The 11,357-nt window shown below is 45.0% G+C and overlaps 2 non-coding genes across 2 annotated transcripts; both read left to right on the plus strand.

Moving 5' to 3' along the window:
• The first annotated feature begins 9,144 nt into the window (after positions 1 to 9,144).
• TRNAV-GAC (transfer RNA valine (anticodon GAC)) lies at positions 9,145 to 9,217 on the plus strand. Its single transcript has one exon. It is a non-coding gene; the product is annotated as a tRNA-Val (tRNA).
• A 128-nt stretch (positions 9,218 to 9,345) lies between these two features.
• Positions 9,346 to 9,536, plus strand: LOC148539643 (U2 spliceosomal RNA). The gene has a single exon (XR_015870154.1). It is a non-coding gene; the product is annotated as a U2 spliceosomal RNA (small nuclear RNA).
• The last annotated feature ends 1,821 nt before the right edge of the window (positions 9,537 to 11,357 follow it).

Genomic DNA, 11,357 nt, shown 5'->3' on the forward strand with positions numbered 1-11,357 from the left:
TGTCCTATTAACAACATAAGGGTGGATGGAAGGGCCCAAGGACAATTCCATATTGCACCTCTTTTCTTTGCATTATGTGCTGTTTGGGGCATTGCTGTCTGACATTTTTAATTTTATAGTTTACATAAGTGCCATTCTGTCTACCACTGTAGTGCCACTCTGTACCATGTTGGAAGCTGAACTGCCACATGTTAGTGCCACCCACTGCTGTCACTTAGCTTAGTCAGCCAGCTAGCTTGATGCAACCTTTTGGCTTAAAATGGATGAAATAAATATTGTGAGCTGTGAGGTGGTCAAATTTGACTGGAAATTACTGGAAGTAAATGTTATTGAGGTTAGTATTACTGTAAATATCTGAAAAGCATTAGTATATCAACTAATGATATAGAACACATTACATAGATTTGAAAAATATAATTAAGAAGCATTAGCATATCAACTAATGATATAAGGCAAACTATTTCAATTTGAAAAAATTATAAAAAATATGGTTCTTGTGACTTAGCGTTATCACACTTTACAAAAATAAGTAACATGAGATTTGTCTTAATTCACAGTTTTGTTAAGGTGCAAATTAGCAGAAGGAGCAATATGTTCAGAATAATAATCATTTAAGAAATTTAAAGAGTTAGTATTCTGAATTAATGTAGCCAGATGGCAAGCAATCATGCCATCACAATATTGATAGATTGCTAGGTATATGAAAACAAATAAATGGGCAGACATATCAGGCCATGGAGATAAATAAATTGGAGAAGTCTTTAAAATGACAGAAACTGATTGGTTTCCTTTGGAAATTTCTCCACTTTATCTCTGTCCAAGGCTTGATACATGTCCCCTTAGAAGCAATAACAAACACACTCACACATGCAGGCAGGCATGCGCCGTACAGACTAGGGTTAATTTATGTCAGAAGCCAATTAACCTACCAGCATATTTTGGATTGTATGAGTACCTGGAGTAAACCCACACAAACATGGGGAGAACATACAAACCACACTTGCCTACTCTCCTGAGACCTGCAGGAGGCTCCTGATAACCCCCCACACCCCTGGAAAAGTAGGCACTTCTCCTACATCCTGCCCACTTCCTAGTGAAGTGAGCAGAATGGGGAGAATATTCCCAGGGATTGGTGGGGCTGTTAGTAGGGGGCGGGGCCTAATGACGTGATTCTATGAGAATTGTGTCATTTGGCCCCGCCCTATAGGTAAATATGCAGGTTTACTGGCATTTTATCATGAGGGGTGGGGTTCAATGATGAAAATAGTCTGGCCCCACCCCCATCACCATCCACCTGCATCTCCTCTCCTGGCAACTCCCAAAGAGGAAAATGCAAATGTCGGTAAGTATGATACAAACTTCCAACAGTTAGGGCCTTGGTGAGAATTGTGTTCATGACCTCAGTGCTGTGAGGTAGTAATGCTAACAACTTTGCCAATCATGCTGAATAACATACAAAATAAAGCTCTGCACAGAGTAAATGTCACTTCATGATGTCATGTGTGACTATGCTATTAGAAAGACATACAGGCAGACATGTGACTTTCCTACCCACTACAAATGAGAGCAATTTTGCAGTGGAGAATCCTGGGACAGCATATTTGATTCTTCTTATGTCCTTGCCTATCCGGCAGGAAGCCATTCTAAACCTCAGCTTGGGAAATTATTTGCATGCATTGGTATATGTTCATGATAACAGCTATGTATGGGCATAATACTGAGTTGTACATACTGTATAGCTGTTTGCAATGTATAAGGCTTGTGTTTGCATTCCGCATGTTCTGGAGGAGAGAAAATACATGTAATGCAGATTCCTACCCATTTTAATTACATCTGCACGTGTGACTAAAGATAATAAACCAAACTGATATATTATATTACATTGTCCATGTTTGGAGGAGAGTGCCAATATTTGTGCAATTTTAATTTGTATTGTCTTCTTGTATATCAAGATTGCAATTAGGGATGGTTATCGGAAGCCTGTCATTGAATGATGGGATGGCCTTCTGCCATCGAATGTTGCAATGTGATAGTAGCTAGCTATGACATCAATAGCATTTGATAGTAAATACAGCATGATTTTTTGCACATGCCCAGTTATCCTGATTAGCGCATGCACAATACCCCCACAGTGTGGCTCCAGGGATGGGACAAGGCCCAGAGCAGAGTTGGACAGTCTGTCACTGGAGAAGGGGTTATCACTACTTAATACATTTTACAAAACAGGTTATAGCTAGGGGTGAGCGGGTTCGGATTTCTGAAATTCGAACCCCCCCGAGCCCCCCCGATCCGAGGCCGATCCGAGTCAGGCTCGACTTTTCCCGTCTGACTCGGATCTGAAATCGAGGCAAAACGTCATCATCCCACCTTCTGGATATCGTGGGTTTTGGATCCTATATAAGGTACCCGCGTTGGCGACATTTTCTCACTCGGCTGTGGACAGTGAAGAGGGAGGGTGGGAGTTAGGGCTGGCTGGGCTGTGTAGTGTAGTGTAGTGTACTGCAGAGTAGTGTTGTGCTGCGCTGTGCTGCTGTTGTCCATAGGGGCTGTGTCCACTATTTCAAAGTCCATAGGGGCTGGCTGTGTTGTGCTGTGCTGCTGTTGTCCATAGGGGCTGTGTCCACTACTTCAAAGTCCATAGGGGCTGGCTGGACTGTGTTGTGCAGTCAGTTGTCCATAGGGGCTGTGTCCTCTCCAAAGTCCTGTGCAGTGTCCCAGTCCTAAAGGGGTGCTGTAGTGTTGTCCAGGGGGTGCTCTGTCCATCAGGGGTGCTCCCCCCAAGTGCTAAAAAAAATATTTTTTTTCTGTGTTTGTGAATTGTGTGCACAGTAGCCGCACGTGCATCAACAAAGTAGTGCCAAGCGTGCGCCTGTGTCATAAGTAAAGGGCCGGCTGGCTTGACCGTTAAAGGGTGCTTTAACCTCCAAAGTACACTCCAAACCAAATAAAAAAATATTTTCTGTGTTTGTGAATTGTGTGCGCAGTAGCCGCACGTGCATCAACAAAGTAGTGCCAAGCGTGCGCCTGTGTCATAAGTAAAGGGCTGGCTGGCTTGACCGTTAAAGGGTGCTGTAACCCCCAAAGTATACTCCAAACCAAATAAAAAAATATTTTCTGTGTTTGTGAATTGTGTGCGCAGTAGCCGCACATGCATCAACAAAGTAGTGCCAAGCGTGCGCCTGTGTCATAAGTAAAGGGCCGGCTGGCTTGACCGTTAAAGGGTGCTGTAACCCCCAAAGTACACTCCAAACTAAATAAAAAAAATATTTTCTGTGTTTGTGAATTGTGTGCACTGTGGCTGCACGTGCATCAACAAAGGAGCAGCGCCAAGCGTGCACCTGTGTCCTATAAGTAAAGAGCCGGCTGTGTTTGTGTGCGCCTTAGCCGCACGTATATATCAATATAACATAAATGGAGGACCAAACTTTCTCCGATAAAAATAAAAAAGGGAAAGATCAAGAACCACTTCCTCCTAGTGCTGTTGCTGCTGCAGGGAGTTGTTCATCATCCCAGAGAGGAAGTAGGAACACCACTACTTTTACTAAACAATTGACCCTCCAACAGTCCCTAGCGATGATGATGAAGTACGACAGCAGTCATCCTGAAGCAAAACGTATAACTGAGGCCTTGACTGCTATGTTGGTGTTAGACGTGCGTCCGGTATCCGCCATTAGTGCAGTGGGATTTAGACAATTGATGGAGGTAGTGTGTCCCCGGTTCCAAATCCCGTCTAGATTCCTTCTGCGTCCTCAAAGCAGCAGCGATAAGTGTGCATCTGTCTGGTAAAGGGTGGTGTAACCCTCAAAGTGCGCTCCACAAACAATAAAAAAATTATTTTTTTTTCTGTCTTTGTGAAATGTGTGGGCTGTAGCCGCACCTGCATCCTTAAAGCAGCAGTGACAGGCGTGCGTCTGCCTGTTAAAGGATTACATCGGTGACAGCATCCAAGTAGGCATGTCAGACAGTCCGTACCTGTACTGGCAGGAAAAAGAAGCAATTTGGAGGTCCCTGTACAAACTGGCTCTATTTTACCTGAGTTGTCCCCCCTCCAGTGTGTACTCCGAAAGAGTGTTTAGTGCAGCCGGGAACCTTGTCAGCGAAAGGCGTAGAAGGTTGCTTCCACAAAATGTGGAGAAGATGATGTTCATAAATGAATTATCAACTCTACCAGGGAGACCAGCCTCCAGAACGTACAGAGGGACCTGTGGTTGTGGATTCCAGCAGGGACGAATTAATACTCTGTGAGGATGAGGATGTACACAACACTGAAGAGGGTGAGGAATCAGTGGATGAGGAGGATGAGGATGATATCTTGCCTCCGTAGAGCCAGTTTGTGCAGGGACAGATTAATTGCCAGCTTGTTTTGTGGGGGCCCAAACGAACCAATCATTTCAGCCACAGTCGTGTGGCAGACCCTGGCGCTGAAATGTTAGGTTTGTTAAAGTGTGCATGTCCTGTTTATACAACATAAGGGTGGGTGGGAGGGCTCAAGGACAATTCCATCTTGCACCTCTTTTTTTTCTTTGAATTATGTACTGTTTGGGGCCTAGTTTTTCAAACTGCCATCCTGTCTGCCACTGCAGTGTCACTCCTAGAGGGACCACGTGTTTGTGCCGCCCACTCGTATCTCTTAGCATAGTCATCCAGCTACCTCGGTGCAACCTTTTGGATATAAAAACACTATTGTGATGTGTGAGGTGTTCAGAATAGACTGGAAATGAGTGGAAATTAACGTTATTGAGGTTAATAATAGCATAGGAGCAGAAAAACCCACAAATTCTGTGATTTTAGCTGTTTTTATGCTTTTTTTAAAAAAAATACAGATCCAAAACACAAAACCCAGAACCCAAAACACGGAAGGGTGGTTTTGGCAAAAACAATCCAGATCCAAAACACAAAGAAAGATCCAGATCCAAAAACAAAACACGAAAAGTGGCCGGTGCACATCCCTAGTTATAGCTGATGCAGTTCTGTCACCATTGAAGCTTACTGTTACTAAACTGATAAGATTGGTTGTTAAAGTTTCAGCAAAACGCATAATGCTAGCTGATGCCTGCAATGTAGGTGCCAGAGAGGAGAAGAGTGACAAATTTCAATCTTATGACCTACAGGAAGTAGATGAAGCTCTGGACCAGCTCTGTTCTCATTACTGCCTGCCTTCACAGTAGTGGATCAGTAGATCATGGCAATGTTCATGAAGCCAATCTGTGGGTGCTTCTGTAAAGAGTAGTCATTAGCACATATTAATGCAACAGTAGTCAACTTTGTGAATTGCAGCATTAACCCATTTTGTACCACTGCAGTAAGCAGTGGTACAACTAGTCAATTAATGTTGCATTAGGCTGATAAATATATTAGGTGGTTTGGGCCATTTTACTGTAAAGGGACTTTGTTTGTGAAGTCAGAATAACACGTGGTAGGTTGAAAGCTAAAGAAAAGCACCAGGAAGTGTTTGTAGGATTTTGGCCAGTGTCTGTCAGTTGTAGGTACTTTTGATGTTGGCTTCCATCAGGAAAATGGAAACTGATAGGTAGAGATGTGTGGTTTGGTTTTCATGAAATACAAACACATCCGAAATTAGGGGTCCTGAGTCAAATCAAGTCCCAGCTCAGTTCTACAGTCAGTTCAGAACTTGGGGCCTGATTCAGAGCCGTTCGCTATTTGCGGTCGTTCGTTCAAAAACAAGGGGTGGCTATTCAAATGATCCGGTCGCAAATTGCAGTCTGTTCACACCTCTAAGTCTGAACGAGCGAGCAAAACATACGCTCGTTTATTTGTTAAAAACGCCCCCTGGCCGCTCGCACCATACGTCATGTCCGCTATTTATTAGATTAATCGAGTACATCATACAGCGTATGAACTGCTCGCTATTCTTGTGGTTGGTTTTTACAACCGCTATTTTGCGAGCAGTTCTGAATTAAAAATAACCAAGTGACGTGGTCAATGACGCTGCTGTCTTAATTATGCACTCCCTTAAAACGCCGGTTTTGACCTTTAAGCACGCCTGCGTTCGAATTCCACTCCCCCGTTTACAAGCACCTTCCCCTGTTACCACCCACATACGCCTCATTCTGTCACTCAAAATAGCAGGCACTCGCTATATAGCGTACAAACGATTTTTGGCCGCACTGACTTGTTCGCGCATGCGTACTAAAAACCGTACGCATGCGCAGATGTGCGAACATCACTCGGAACGAGCGTATGGCCGCTAGCGAGCGGCTCCGAATGAGGGCCTTGGATTTAAAAAACAAACTGCTTGTAAATGGTCCAAAATACATTATTTTTACTGGTTTATCAATTATTTAGCAATTATTATCAATTTTTATGGAATCCTAAATCAAACCAAAACCAAATCCGAACCAAAACACTTGAGGGTGGTTTTACCAAAGCCAATAAATGATGTGATTTTCTCACCGCTGTGCAACCCTTCTTTATCCTTCATCCACTAGGGGACACTGGAGTCTCATTACATTGAGGTATAGATGTGTGCTAACCGGGAGCTGGCACTTTAAGAATTTAGAAGTTAGACTAGATCCTCCCCATCTATACCCCCCTCCAAGCCTCAGTCTTAGTAATGTGCCCAAGGGAGCTGGTCATACTTTCTCAGGTTCCTCAGGGCATAGTTTAGTTTAATGTAGAAATGAAGACGCTGTTTCAAGCATTGAGGACAGACAGGCAGCCGACTGCCCCGGCCTGTCTGCTATGATGGAGCAGCCGGTATCTCGTGCTGGTTTCCTCGGCTACAGAGACCACCATCTCTAAGGTTGACCAACGCGCTGCATGCAGCACACGTTGTAGTCTCCCTTTAGCCCCACCGCTACTGGCAGCCATGGCAGATCGTGAGTATAATCCTGGCTCCATGACTAGCGGGGTTACCAGGCACAGACAGGCGGTGTTTGCAGAGCATGTGGCCATTATGGAGCGGAGCCTATCACTGTGATCTGCTCCTTGCTCTCAGCTGTCCTGGCGCTTCCATAGCACAGCCGGAGGACATTGAATGCCGACTGCTGGATTGCGCTGATATCAGCGCACATTCTACCAAAAGAGCCCAATTGCATTAAACAGTCAGCACTAGGTCCTGTATGTTGCTGCGTCCAGTGCGTAGTACAGACCTCCCTTAGTCCGAAGGACATTACAGAGCTGTTGCTGCTGCTATATTCCCACTGCGTGCAGCGCGCTAAGCATCTTTTATTACTCTGCATACCTGGCTTTCCCCATCTTGCAGGGTAGCCAGGTTTGCATTTACAGCAAACTAGCAGCGTCTAGAAAAGCAATCTAAGTGCTCACTGTTTGGGTGCCATAGTGGAGGCGGAGCCTGCTCCGGGGTCCTGCACTGCTTCTTGCGGCCATTAGCGCTTCCCTCAGGGCTGTGTGCGGCCATTGCCTGTCTACTACATATGGCAAGCAAGAGCCGGTATCCGGAGAGGAAATGGGTATGATATATCGCCGGCCGCATGGAGCGGCAGCCCGACAGGAGCAGAGTGCGACGCAGCAGAAGCCCGACAGCGCTGAAAATCCCGATCGTGGATAGGTAAGTATCCACTAACCTAACCCCCCTAACCCTAACCCTCCTTAGGGGTGCCTAACCCTAACTTCCCCCCAAGTGCGTAACCCTAATCCCCCCTCTAAGTGCCTAACCCTAAGTCCCCCCCGGGGGTGCCTAACCCTAACCCTCCCGGGGGGATGCCTAACCCTAAGTCCCCCCGGGAGCCCTAAACCTAACCCTCCCCCCCCGCGGCTGTCCACTCGTGGCGCCCGGCATCACTACGATCGTGATGCCGGGCGCCGGACTCCTGGCGTCGGGGAAATGCGGGTGTCTACATCTAGACTCCCGGCATTTCACCCTTGCCAGGATAAGACAGTCGGGAAGCCGGCTGCCGGTATATAGGCAGTCGGCTTCCCGATTGCTTCCCCCGGAGAGAGGCTTTACTGCTCTGAAATGTTGCTACAGAGGATAATAATGACTGATGATTCTCATGCTTATCCAAAGACTGTAAGTACACAGTGGAATGTAGGCTGATCAGGAGAGCTATTTAAAGCAACAGGTTGCTATATATATACTCAGCAATGCTAGGAGCGCTATTTGCAAAGTCTGGCTCTCTCCTGCCTCTCTGTATGTCAGTTTCATATTTTGATCTGGTTTCATTACACTTTACTGTTGTTTTGCCTGAAGGTCTGTATGTATCATTAAGGATAAGACATCTCATGTAATTCACTGTAATACAGTCTGAATTAACTTCAAAATGTACATGAACGTCAAACCCTCCATCTTGTACGGCACAGGTTCAATTGTGCTCCAGTAGTGGGCACCCCAACCTGTGTTCCAGGCATCTCCAATGGTGTGGGGATTAGCATGCTACTCCACAGAACACTGGTTCAATTCATAATATAATTTATGTCACACTGCTGACTCAAAACAAAGAGGCGTCTCCAGGTCAGCAATTCTAAAGTATACAGGCGCGTGTTTTAAATTTCCATCTGGGGATGCCACGTAAACGTTTGCCTCTCAAAAGGTCCACAGTTCGATCTGGGCAGAAAAACATTCAGTGTTGCAGGACAGTCATAGGATCTTATCCTATGAATAATACAGTATGTTTACAGGGACCTCTCAATTGGCAGGCAAATAATGAGATGTCAGATACTCTACCAATGGGGATCTTACAAGACCTCTTAGAGACGGTTGCCACATAGTCCTCCAATCGGAGAAGGAAGATGTATATTCTCTAAATAGAATAACATCTTAAGCCATTTACAAATAGCAGCTGTGATGCTTCGCCCTCCATTAGGGGGCTGCTGGGTTTATAAGGTTACTTTAACTTATAAACACATATCTTTATTTAACCCAGCTGAGGATCTCCCTTTGACAGGATGGTTGAGATTGCCGCCTTGCCACTTGGAGGTCGTGGGTTTGTTAACCTCCGCGACTTTCGCCATGTGGAGTTTGTATGTTCTCCCTATGGCTTGTGTGTTTTTCTTCTGGGTGCCCCAGATTTCTCTTGCTCTCCAAAGCCAGATGAGGGGTCGGTTTTTCTTTTGGCAAGGTTTTTATAGAAGTATTTAATACCTCTTTTAGGTATTTAGCTCCAGCAAATACAGCCCGCTCAGGCTGAGGCAGATTTCCCTCCAGCCTCCCATAGAAAGGTAGTTTCTGTAGTATAGTGGTTATCACGTTCGCCTGACACGCGAAAGGTCCCCAGTTCAGAACTGGGCAGAAACATACTTAAAAACCTGATTCAGGAATGTCTTCTCGGTCCTTTGGGTCCTAAGAAAACTTAAAGTCTGTTCCAATATTGTTAGATATCACCTCCTTAGTTTTTAACCAGAGGTTTGTCATTTTTCAAAAAGATCGCTTCTCGACCTTTTGGCTAAGATCAAGTGTAGTATCTGTTCTTATCAGTTTAATATCTGATACGCCCCCTATCTGGGGGCCATATATTAAATGGATTCTTAGAACAGGGAGATGGAAGAAGAGCTTTCTCTGTCCACTCCACGCATTGACCTGGTATTGCATTACTTCCAGGACCAGTGCACCTTTCCAAAACACTTCTAACACTTCTAACATATCAGGACTCACAAGCATACTTACAGTCCAAATCCGTACTAAACTAAGGATTCTGGGGTATTGCCAGAATAATGGTAGTCAGGATGGCTCTCTTTAGAACTCACTCCTCCTTCAGACTAATGTCCCTTATCTATATTATCTTCTCCTGAAGACTCTTTCTAGGATGCCGTTGTTACCAAAAAAATATATATTGCTAACCACAGGTTCCTAATACATTAGAGATAGAGTTGCACATGTACCAAGGGTAAACTACTCAGAGGTTTCTATGTCTGGAAATAATTTTGAACACATGGCCCAGAAGGGTTTCCTTCCTCTGGAAGAGGTATCCTCCATCCAACCGTTTGTATGGTACACCATCTATCATGACAAGGATCGATGCAACTGTGTATGCGACCCCTCGAGAAGATGGTTGCATCTTTTCAGACCATTCCACATGGCCATTTCCACATCAGACCATTTAATTTGGGTCTCCTATCTCACTGGTCGGGTTTGCAATTTTTCCTTTACCAACAAGGAAGTTGGCCCCAGTATTCAGTTGTCTCTTCTTTTTCTGGAGGTTGACTACCTCTCACAGGTTGGAAGACAATTCTTCAGAGTGTGGACATTGATTCTCTTCCCCACAAGGATGGGATGCAGGGACACTAGAAGCCACTTTCAGGGCCGCTGGATTCCTCTGGAAGCAGTATTATGGATTAACACATGTTTCTGTGTTCATCAGGTTACACCAAGTGGTAAGAGTACTGTCAGTCAACACCACAGCAGTGGCGTACATAGCCTCACATGGCAAAGCCTAGAGATGGGTGGCCATGAGGCAGGCAAGCTATTCTCTGCTATGGTTCTGGTGATATCGGCAAGATTCTTCCCAGGAGGGAAGCCTAGAGTGGTTGTCTACCTCAGTCATCAGAATGATCTTCCAGGAGCAAGGGCACTCAACCCACAGGGTTTACAACAGCTAGTTCAGTGGTGGAATCTCCTGCAAGTCGATATCATGGCACAACCATCACATACTATTTTCTTTTCAGCCTAGATTTTACATCCACCTTGGACCAGAGGGGCATGGTATTCCAACCTCTGTCTTATATTGATAGAAGATCCATGGACTTCAGGCGGTTTTGTTTGACAGCGTGGCTGTTGAAAGGACTATTTTGAGATAATGGGTATTAGAGTTGTGGTTATTCTTCTCTGCCCCGACATAGTAAATAATTTTCTTCAGGACACTTCCACCGCATTGGGAAGGTGTAAATTTGTGCGGACACTGGGGCACGTCTCTCTCATAGTTCAGGGTAGCTAGACTACTCCTTTTTCTGTGGGCCAGTATTCACAGTTTTCCTTGGGCTGGGATCTGAGTTCTGATCTCAGCTCTATTTCTTTCTAAGGAATAGGGTTTTGATTCTTATTGTTCACACTTTCCTCCAGGGGGTTATCAGGCTACACCTGCGATTTCTTTCCCAACCAGGGCTCCGTGGACTTTGGCTGAGCTCTGTATTCTTACAATCCTCTCTGGTAGATCAGTTACAGATTATAGATTTAAAATTCTAATTATGGCAGGTGGTTATTTTCTCAGTCCTGAGCAGTGGGTCAGATTTTGGAGTCCTATCCAAGGCTCTCTCTACTTGTTTTTCCATGTGGACAGGGTTGATTTTTATTTGAACCTTCCTTGGGTGGTGTCTGTGTTCTACAATATACAGCCTATTGTTTTCCAGTGTTTCTGGAAGGTCCTCTAAATTTATGGTTGTGGTCACAACCATACGGATCTATGTGGAGAGGACGACATCTCTCGTGTAGTCAGTTTTTT

The sequence above is a fragment of the Taudactylus pleione genome, unplaced genomic scaffold (assembly GCF_031769625.1).
Source record: "Taudactylus pleione unplaced genomic scaffold, aTauple2 ptg000025l, whole genome shotgun sequence".
In the NCBI taxonomy this organism is placed as follows: domain Eukaryota; kingdom Metazoa; phylum Chordata; class Amphibia; order Anura; family Myobatrachidae; genus Taudactylus; species Taudactylus pleione.